The sequence below is a fragment of the Sturnus vulgaris genome, chromosome 31 (assembly GCF_052056855.1).
Source record: "Sturnus vulgaris isolate bStuVul1 chromosome 31, bStuVul1.hap1, whole genome shotgun sequence".
In the NCBI taxonomy this organism is placed as follows: Eukaryota; Metazoa; Chordata; class Aves; order Passeriformes; family Sturnidae; genus Sturnus; species Sturnus vulgaris.
The window spans coordinates 2,497,882-2,507,514 of NC_142273.1; positions in this window are offsets into that span (position 1 = coordinate 2,497,882).

Sequence of the window (9,633 nt, forward strand, 5' to 3'; positions counted from 1 at the left end):
TCCTTTGTTTCTGATTTTTGGGTACTGGGTGTCCTTGATTCTCCAGCTGGGAAGGAATTGTTTTGTCACTCCCCTGTGAGGAGAACTCACCAACACCTAATATGAAGTTCCAGAGTTCCACACTGAGCAGCAGAGATTCTGAAAAATGTAAAAGCTAAAACCCAGGGCATCACCAGGACAGTGCCAAAGGCTCCTGGCAGTGCTGTCACCCCCCAGGGGAGGTGCTGGCTGTCCTGGCACGTCCCTCAGAGCAGGATTTCACATCTCCCGTGCCTGGGGACACCTGGGCTCAGACATCTCCATCTGCAGGGGGACTTGGAGCCCACAGGACACCCCAGGAGTGTCCCCAGGTGCCTCGGTGACACAGGTGAGCCCAAGCCCTGCTCCCAGCGGGGCTGTTCATGCTCTGACTGCAGCATCAGCCCAGCATCCAAATCCATGTCCTCAGCTTCCACACCTGCTCTCCAGGCTGCCTTCCCTTCCCTGTCACCTCCTGCCAGGCTGCTCTCTGCACCTCCAGCCCCCTGGGGCCAGCAGCCAGCGAGCTTTCTCCAAGTTCAGGGCTTTATTTTATTTTATTCTGGTGTAGTTTTGCCCTGGCAGCCCGTGTGGGCCCCGATGAGGACAGGTGGGATTGCAGGTGAAGTATTTGGTGTTGAGCCCACTCCTGAGGATGGGCTGCTCCTGCAAACCAAAACTCTCCAGCCCTACCTGTCCCTGAGACTCCAGGAATTATCCAGTCTTTGGATAGGCAACTTCATGGCTTTGTACTTCCAGTTCCCTTCCAAGTCCTCTCTAATTATTTTTTTTTCCTGTTTTCCTTGGCCTGGTTCTCTCTGTGCCTCACTTCTCACCCTCCCTGGTGCCTGCAGAGCTGGGGTTTGTTGTCCTGGAGCTCCAGGGCTCTGCCCCACCTCGGTGGTGTGGGAAACACTCGCAGTCCTGTCAGTACAAACACCCGGGAATGTTCCTGGCTGCAATTCCCAGGCTGCTGCATCCTCAGGGACAGCCCAGCCTCACACCTGGCCCTGGCTGAGCACCTTTGCCAAGCCCTTGGTGACAGCACCGAGGCAGGGCCGTGCCCTTCTGCACTTCCAAAGGCTCAGGAATTTTGGGAGCAGCTGCAAGGAAGGGCAGAGAGGCACCGAGTCCCATCTGTGCCCTGCCTGTGACACCCTGAGCTGTCCTGGCAGGGGCACCGAGGCATCCAGGGCACAGGGGACACCCCAGCCCCTCCCAGGCTGCCACTGGTGCCAGGACAGGAACCTCCCCAAGCTCAGCCCACCGAGAATTTCCAATTTTTCTCACTGTGGCAAAGGCTGGAAAAGCATTTTTATTTTTTTTTTTGGCCTCCTGGCAGCTTGGATGTGCCCAGGATTTGGTGGGAGGATGTCACAGGGGTTGGATGAGCTGTGAATTCAGGATTCCATGTGTTCAGGGGCACATGAGGAAGGAAAGATCTCCATGAGTGCATCCCCAGCTCTGGAATGAGGCACAGTCCCTGCCTGGAGCACACAGCAGCCTCTGCTCTTATTAAAGATAATAACCCAGCTCAATTAACACTTGTGGGGCCTGTTCCCTGCACACCCACGAGCAGAACCCAGCACAGCTGATTCCAGGCACTCAGCAGAGCACAGAGCTGAGCCAAGACAGAAATAGCCTTTGCTGCCACATCCCCTCCCTCTAATCCCCCTGTGCTCCATCCACACTTGTTGGATCCCACAAACCTGGGATTTTGGAGCTTTCTGTGCTTTTTGAACCCCCCTGGAGAACACTGCTTTTGACCCAAGGCCTTGAAAAAGGCTTCTAAATTTGAGTGATGGAGTTAAAATCACGGGTGTGTAGTTAAATGGAAGTGTGTGATTTCACACGGTGAAGGGTTTTAAATTGAGGTTTTTATAATTTTTATAATATAGTAATAGGTATGGGATAAGATGGAGGATTTGGGGTGTTTTCTCCTTTCTGTCTTCTTCTTCCTGGGTTTCAGGCAGTAGTTTCTGGTTGGTCAGTCAGTGCCACACTGAGGGTCATGGAAATTTAATTATTGGGTCAAAAGTATCAATAATATAGGTGTTAATTCTCTATTGGACTGTTCAGCTTGTAGCAGCTGGATTCATCTCCATTTTGCTCACTTTTAGCTGGTAGATACAAGTGCTGCTGAAGTTCCTGTACTTTAGATAAGATTTAATAAACAACCAAGCCTGAACAGGAGAAATTCCATTTCTTTTGTGTGTTTTTTAAATCCTGACTGAGTAAAGACAGAAGAGACTCCACACAAACCATTAATGAAGTGGTGCAAACACACTGGAGCCATGGAAGGTCTGAGGGAGCTGGGAGCTTGTGAGAAATCCCAAATCAGGGTGAAATCCTGGGGAGTCCCCAGAGGTGTCAGGCAGTTCAAGCTGCCCCAGAGGCTCCAGGCTTGAGGGGTTGATTGCAGCTCCATCTCTGGGAGAATGAATTAAATGAAATTCCTTCCCAGGTGAAGAGCTGTCAGTGGATGATGCAGAACCAGGCTGCCAGGCAGGGACTGCAGAGCTTTATCATAAATGATGGGCATGGCTTTTCCTGATGGGAATTCTCTCTCACAAACACGAATTAAAAAAAAAAAAAAAAATTCCAAACAAAACTGCTCCAGAGAGGAGCAGGAACCTTTTAAAGGAGGAATTCTGGCGTGGAGATCCACGGATGGCATCAGCCAGGTGGGGAGCAGAGCACAGGAGATCCCAGGGAGAGGAAAAATCCTCCCAAATTCCATCAGCTCTGGCCGAGTGCCAGGGAGCTGGCAGTGGGAACAGCCATAAACCCCGGGATAATGGACAAATTAGCAATTGTTTGGAGCAATTAGGGCACAAGTGGCTTCAGAGGACATTGAGACAGCCCATGGCAGTGCAGGGATTGCTTTGGAGGCTGGGAAGGTGCCAGACCCTCCCTGGGTCTGGAGGGATCTTGCACCGAGCAAGGATCATTTCCCCAGACTCCAGGGATGCCAAAGGCACAGTGACAACACCCAGTGACTCCTTTCAGCCCTGGGCTGCTGTCACCTCGGTGGGTGACAAACCCAAAGCCCAGAGGGGCTGGCAGCACCAGCAGCTCTGGGGCTGCCACCTGCAGATTTGTCCCTGTCACTTATTGCCACCTTTCTCTTCCAGAGCAGCTTTTTTCCCCCTTTCTTAAAGGTCACAGAGGTGCTGCCACCATGGGCTGTGCTCTGGCACTGATGCCTTGAGGAGCTGGAGCTGCACACAGAGTTCAGGGGAATAAAATGGGTATTTATTGTGAGACACACAAAAACCACAGCCCAGCAATATCAGTGCCACCGTGGTGGCCCCTGCCTGGATGGCTCCAAGATGGAAGGAAAGGAGGGGGTTGGTCACAAAATCTCACATTTTTATAAATTCTGGTTAATCTGCATGAACCCACCCTCCACCTTTCCACGGAGTTTGTGCTCAGGGCCTGAAGTTTGGAGAAACTGTCCTTGAGTTCTGAACTGGAACAGGACTGGTTTGTCTTCATCACCCCAGCACATCAGAAAAGCACACCCAAGGAGAACAGGAAAACTTAAATAAATCAGCACCAGCTGCACTTTGTCCACCGTGGGAGTGAATTCCCACCCTGCAGCTCCCCCAGTACCCACAGAAAACCCAACGTGGGTTTGTCAATCACTCTGCAAATCCCTCCAGCTCGTTTTGGACCTGTGAGCAAAGCACAGCGTCCTGTGTTCAACACCTGCTGGCAATGCAGCCCCCCCCCAGAGCCCGAGGGCACTGATTTGGGTCATTTTCCTGCATTTCCCCATCTTTCCCAGGAGTTTCTCAGAGTCCAGACGTCCCAGATGCTGCAGCATCTGTAAAAGCCTAAAAAAAAAAAACCCGCAGCTGTTTTTTCCTAAAGGCATTTTTGGAGAACATCCCAACTCCACAGTCAAATATCCTCGGGATGCAGCAGAGCAGTGCCCCTTACCCCTGGAGCTGCCAAAGCAATGGGAAGTCCCTTGAAGAGAGGTTTGATGTGGCAGCTTGGAGCTGATAAGCCATTGATTTCTTCTCCTTTTTTTTTGGGCTGGAGGAGATTGTCAGCCCAGGGACACAATAGCAAGGCAGGGATGATAACAGCACAGGCTGCTGGAGGATCCTGGCAGGCAGCCCCTGCAGCCCAGGCTGGGATGTCCAGACAAAAACATGCTTCAATTTCTCTTCCCAGACGGAGACATCACAGATAAAACTCTTATCTGGCCTTCTCTCCAATCAATGAGATGCTTCAGCCTCGCTCAGCACAGCAGGGCAGCAACAGCTTTATCACAGCAGCCACGAGTGGGGAATTTGGGGGAATTTTGGGGAATTTGTCCTCCCAGAGGTGTCCTGGTGTGTCCCTGGCACGGTGGCAGTGCCAGGATGGAGCTCCAGGGAGGATGAGGGTGCCAGCCCAGCCCAAGCTGGAGATGCCTTCCTGGGGAATTCATCGAGGAAAAAAATAAAAAACACCCTGGGCTCACCTGAGCTGCCCTCAAACATTTCACTGCCGGGTTTTCATCTCCCCCAGGCGCCTGAAACGCCAATTCCAGCCCTTTTCCCGCTGCCTTCGAGCAGGAGAGGGCAGCAAATCGCTCCTCTGGAAGGATGGGAAAGCAGATCCGGAGAGCACGAGGTCTCCATTTGGGGATGTTTTTTGCTGTTTGCTGTGGAAATCTTCAGTCAGAATCATTTGCTGTTGCTCTCAAGGGCTCGCTGCAACCAAAATGTTTGGATCTGTTGCCACTGGATCGTCCCAAAATCGGGCTTTTTAAAGGATGTGATGCAGACGATGCTCAAGTTTTGGGTCCCAGACATCAATCCCCGACCTGAACTGGTTTTTGCAGCCTTGTGCTTCCATCCCCACCAGTAAATTCGGGAATGTCAGATATTCCCTGGCACAGGGGCTGTGTCATCCTCGGTGCTGCAGCATTTGAAGAGTTTCCAGCCTGTTTTTAGCCATGAATCCACCTCTCAAACGATTTGCAGGCCCAGAGAAGGGACCATTCCCAAAGGGGGCTCTTGCTGGGGACATCCTGCTCTGCTCTGCAGAGGATTTAATGATCTGAGCCACCACAGCTCAGCCTCTGCTCCTGAGAGGGCCCAGGGACATTGAATTGTCAGATGTGGTGATCCCTTTGCATTCCAGTGCCTGTCTGCAGCATTCCCAGTCGGGAGAGAGAAATTCCAGAGCCCCAGGGTCTCCTGCAGGGGTGCAGGAGCTCAGCTGAGCTCTCCTCACTGGTGCTGTCAGCCCACTGGGGAGAGCCTCCACCCCAGTTTAGACAGCTGCAAAGTCGATGTCTCCAGTGAAATCATCAGGATTTGGGGTTCTGGTCCCTTTAGAGGGAACCCCACAGGGAGGTGCCCCTTGCTCTCCACCAGACCCTGATCCCCGAGTTTGGATGCTGGAATTCACAGAATCAAAGAATCCCAGAGTGGGTTGGGTTGGAAGGGGACTTAAAAATCACCCAGGGACACCTCCCACTGTCCCAGGCTGCTCCAAACCCCGTCCAGCCTGGATTTGGGCACTGCCAGGGGTCCAGGAGCTGCTCTGGGCTCCTGTGCCAGGCCCTGCCCACCCTCACTGGGGAGGAATTTCCTCCCAATATCCGACCTAAAATTTTCTCTCTTTCCGTTTGAAGCTGCTCACCCTTGTCCTGTCACCCCATCTCTGCCCCCCAGCCCCTCTCCAGCTCTCCTGGAGCCCCTTCAGGCACTGGAAGGGTCTCTGAGGTCTCCCTGGAGCCTTCTCTTCTCCCCCAGCTCCCCCAGACCAGAGGGGCTCCAGCCCTGGGATCCCTCCTGACCTCTCATTCCAGCAGGTCCAGGTCCTTCTGGAGCGACCCATCCTGGGATTACTGACTGCTCCCATGCCCTACAGACACCCCACTGACCCCACAGCCAGGCACTCATTTACCTTCCATGCCCTGCTGGGATGAGCTTCCCAAATCCCACCCCTCTCCCTGGCACATTTCCCCTAGACAGCCCGAAAAAAAAAACAAACCAAAAAACCTAAAAGAGAAAATAGAAAACCCCGAAAGTTCAACTGAAAGTACTACAGAACCTTCCTGGGTGGGAGCAGCTGAAAATAGAGCTGCCTGCACACAGCCACCCCCCTGGCTCGTGCTTCCAGAGCCATCTCCAGCTCCTGGGTTTGTATTTATAGCCCAGCACACCCCACTCCCCTGGCTGGGAGCTGGGGGATTGTGCCCAGCACGGGCAGGGACAGGCATGAACCCACCAGGCACGAAAAAAACCCCATTCATGTCCCCTGGAAGCCCCGAGCAGCAGCAGGACCCAAGGCAACCCTGAGAGATTTCACAGCAGGGAAATACCCCACAAATGCAGGGAAAAGCCATCTCGAGGCACTCAGGTGGTTGGAAACTCATTGGGGAGGCTGTGGGTTAGGCTGGAGCCAAGCTGAGCCCTGGGTGCAGGGCTGGGCTGTCCTGGCAGCTCTGACAGGGAGGATTTGCAGCTCTGCAGAGCAAAGCCGTGCTTAGAGCTGAGCCCAGGCTCGGCAGTGCCCGGGGGCTCCTAGGTAAGCACAGCTCTGGCAGTGTCATTGCTGTTGTCACTTTATCAGCCTGCTGCAATCTGCTTTTCTGCTATATTTGCCTGTTTATAATTAGCCCGCTGGGTTTGCTGTTCTCCCGGTTTTCTTATCTGGTTCCTGACAGTTTTTGAGATGGCTCCATCTTAAATCTACCCTGTGCTTTAAGAAAAGAAACTCTTCTGCAGCTCCCTTTGAAGCTCAGCACTCCGGGGAGAGTGCCAGGAGACTCGGAGAGAAAGGGACAATTAGGTGGCAGCAAACATTTAATTATCAAATGGATTGGTGCTTCTTATGCTGCCTGGAGTTAAAGCAGGTGCCTCACACGCAGGATCCTTCAAATATCAGATGTGAGGAGCCTTTGAGAGCTCACCCAGACGAGCTGGTGAACGCATTGAGGCTGTGAAGGAGGCAGGAGTTTTCAGCACGAGGCTGGGAGAGGCTTCACACCTGCAGGGGAGCTGCACACCTGGCCTGGGGCACAGGGGAGCTGCTCCTGCCTGGAAAAGCTTCCAGCCATGCCACTGGCCAGGATCCTGCTCCTTTTGGGGGCTGCCCAAACCCATTTCCCTTCACCACAGGTCTTGTCCTGGTCGTTGGGCAGTGGAAAAGACACTTGGGACCCCTCAGCTTGTGAAGAATCCCTGGGGCAGCCTGGGGTGTGCAGGGGGGAGAAGGTCTGAGCAATTCCCTCACACATCCAGTGGGAGCTCAGGCTCTCCTGGGATCCTTCCCTGGATGCTGAGGGGAGAAATTCCAGCCCCAGGGTGGAGGGGAGGATGGCACAGACCCTCCCTGGGAGTTGTAGAGACGAGGCTGGACAGAGCTCCCAGGAAAGCAAAACCTGAGGCATTCCAGGAAAGCAGCAGCAGGATCCAGACACGAAGCAGGGAACAGAGGCACAAAACTCCCTGCAGCTCCTTTTCATCCCAGGATGTCTTCGAGGTCTTTTCCAACCTCAAAAAATTCCCATGTTTCTGTCTAGGACATCTCAGCACCAGGAAGAGGCACAGCATCACCATGTCCCTGTCCCTGTCCCTGTCCTGCCTGCTCAGGTAACAACCCCTGAGCCTGCAATTCCATCAGGAATCTCCTGGGATCTTCACCAAGCCCCAAGCTGATAAAAAAAAAAGAGCTTTTCCCACTCTCCACCCTCAGCTCTGCCACTCCACTCTCCCCCACACTGACCATCTGCACCAGGCCAGGCCAGCTCTGGGAAATGGGAAAAAAAAAAAAAGGATTGATTAAAGCAGACCAAGGGCTGTTAGAGCCACTTCCTAATGCAATTTCCCAAACATTTTGTGGTTCATCTGGGAATTTCTGCTCTCACATCTTGCAGGGAACAGCACATCCCCAAGACAGAGGGACAGGCCTCACACTCATAAATCCACGCTGCCTTCCTGAGTCTCAGCCTTCAGGAACTCCACGTCCCTTCCTGCATTTCCTTATTCCCAATCTCAGGATGGGGATGGATTTCTGGTGGTCTCCTTGCTCCTCCCAAAGCTGGAATCCCAGTTCTGCCTCCTCCATCGTTGCAGGCTCAAATGCTGCCCTGGGTGTGGTGTGTGCCACCTCCCTGGTGCCATCCTGCTGCACCTGTGGATGCCAAAGCTCCAGGTCCTGCCAGCCCCAGGTCTCCTGTGCTCTGCATGGCAGCAGGTTGAACCACATCCATATCTGGAGTCGTTTGGAGGCAGAGAGAGGGTTTGGGATTTTTTTTTTTTTCCCATTAAGTGTGAACTTGAGCTTTACAAATCCCACCAAACACTCACCTCCCTCCTGAAGGAGCTGCAGGAAGATGGGAAAGGGTCTGGAAGGGAAAGGTCTGGAATAGCTGAGGAATCTTGGTTTGTTCAGCTGGAGGAGAGACTGAGAGGAGACTCCTTGGGGGCTGCAGCTCCTCCTGAGGGTCAGCCCTGCTCTGTGACCAGGACAGGAGCCAGGGAACACCTGGAGCTGTGCCAGGGGAGGTTTAGGTTGGATTTTGGGGAAAGGTTTTTCCCCCAGAGGGAATGGGCACAGCCCCGAGGCTGCCAGAGCTCCAGGAGAGTTTGGACAGCACTGCCAGCACAGGGTGGGGTTGCTGGGGGGTCTGTGCAGGGCATGGATGATCCTTGTGGGTCCCTCCAGCTCAGAATATTCTGTGCTTTCAATGCTTGCTCTCCCCTTCACATTTCCAAACTTTCCCAGATCGTTCCTCTTCATCTCCTAGGAAAGAACCCAAACACAATTCCTGCCTTCCAGGTGCCCTCAAACCTGCTTTTTCAGCCCGAATTGAGCTTGTCTGAGGCTCTGAGGCCTAAAGAGGCTCCTGCTGCTCTGGTTTCTCCCCCTTTTTGCTGGTTCAGACACACGCACTTCCCAGAGAGCCAAATCCCTTGGAGATGGAGCAAGGGAGCCTTGCTCATGGCTGGAGAATGCAGCTGAAGCGAGGCATTAATTCCACTTACAGGATGAAATTGGCAGCAGAGCAACTGAATTTTCCGTCCAGCTCTAAAGTGCTCTCAAAGTGATCTAATTTATCACTGCGGCAGCAGCAGCAGCCATTCAAAGGCTCCCCCAGCTCGTTGCTGCCTCTGCCATGGCGTTGAGGAGATGACTTCAGCAGCAGATGGATCCAAGTTCTTTGTCTGGCTCCGAGCTCCTGGGTCCTCACCAGACCTCAGCTCTTGGCACATTCGAGTTTTGTGCTTCAAAGCTGCGGAGGATGAGGGGAAACAGCCTCGGGGTTGGGCATCAGTAGGAATTTCTTCGTGGAAAGGGTGGTCGGGGATTGGAATTGCCCAGGGGGGGGGTTTGGAGTGTTCACCTGTCTTGGTTTGAGGGACAGGTGTCTGCTGAGAGAGGCAGGAGCCTCTCCTTGAAATGGGGAATGTAAACCCCTTCCTCCAAATTATTATAATTTTGAAATTAAGGGGCTCTCAGGCAAAGATGTGGGAATGGGAATAACAGTTCTTTACTAGGAAAATTAAAGCAGAAATCCAGTATTGCAGGGAACAAACCCAAAACACTGCCAGAGTCAGAACCCAAGGTGCCCCTGTCAGTCAGGGCTTGGTGCAGTCCCAT